This window comes from Pinus tabuliformis, chromosome 4_1 (assembly GCF_031772625.1).
Source record: "Pinus tabuliformis cultivar Carrire ecotype Pingquan chromosome 4_1, CPIR1, whole genome shotgun sequence".
In the NCBI taxonomy this organism is placed as follows: Eukaryota; Viridiplantae; Streptophyta; class Pinopsida; order Pinales; family Pinaceae; genus Pinus; species Pinus tabuliformis.
Genome location: NC_142303.1, coordinates 406,028,231 through 406,029,484, shown reverse-complemented (window position 1 = coordinate 406,029,484; position 1,254 = coordinate 406,028,231).

Sequence of the window (1,254 nt, the reverse complement as noted above, 5' to 3'; positions counted from 1 at the left end):
CAATCATTCTATTTATTGTTCCTGCAAACAAACTATTGGTTTGTGAATTAAAACACTCATTTGTCTCCATGTCTTTTAGAGACTCTCTGCTACTATCAAGTACTGATGTAGCCATTTCTTTTCTATTGCCATTTCCTCCTAGCAACTTCTCTAGCAATTCAATTTCCTCTTTACATTTAGCAAGTGTTTTATCACCATGCCCTTCATTTCCAGCTTCATCCTTTACATGGTCACTATTGCCCAATGATTCAATCAGATTTCCTTCCATAGAAAATTCTATTTCATTCATCTCCACACAAATAAGTTCCTGTTCAACACTTATAATCCCTATATTCACAAAACAATTGTCAGTTTGAAAAATGTAAGGCTCAATAGCCTTAATTAATGTTTCACATATCAGCTCTTTAGGCTGATCTTCATCTCCTTCTTCCATAACGAATTGTCCTTGTTTTGTATCAACTCCAAATAACAATTCATCAATAATTTCTTTCTGCTGCAACAATTCAATATTTTCATCATTCAAGTGGCATTCTCCATCATACTCTGCTATAGAATACTTATCTTCTGAAAAGTACTCTTCACCCTTTGTCATCACATCAGTATGCTGATCCAAGTTATCCTCTGAACTCTAGTGATTTTTATCAAGTTTGATGATAGCTTCATAATACTATCAATCCTCTTTAGAACTTGCAAACACACCAAAAGTATTAGATTCAAAAATATAAGGCTTGATAGCCTCATGCTCCTTTGAACTATCCCAATAGTTCACTGATCTCCATTCTTCATCTTTACCCAGAACTTCACCATGTTCTGCTTTACAAATGGAAACTTCCATTTCCAACTCAACTTCTCTGAGTTTTTCCACCAGCCACTTCACTTTTCTTTCATGTAGCCTTCTCTGTAACTTATGCCACTTTACTTCCTTTTTCTTCAAGACCCAACCTTGTCTTTGGCTTTCCTCTAGTAGCATCCTTAATGCATTGAGTTGCTCTTTTAACTCTGCAATCTCCTCTTGACTCATTCTCTTGCCATTTGCCTTGGCATCCTCCTTCTTCACTTTTATTCTACTGTGGTCTTCCTCAGAACCTCTGCTATGACTATTAGTAGTCATCTCCTTCTCTATCTTCATGAGCTCCTCACTCACTTACTATGAGCTGTACTAAAGCCTTTACAACAACAAGTCCTCCCTGCTGCCACTTACCTCACTAATCTTTTTTCTGTACTTGATATTTTGGCAAGCATTTGGTTCTCTAT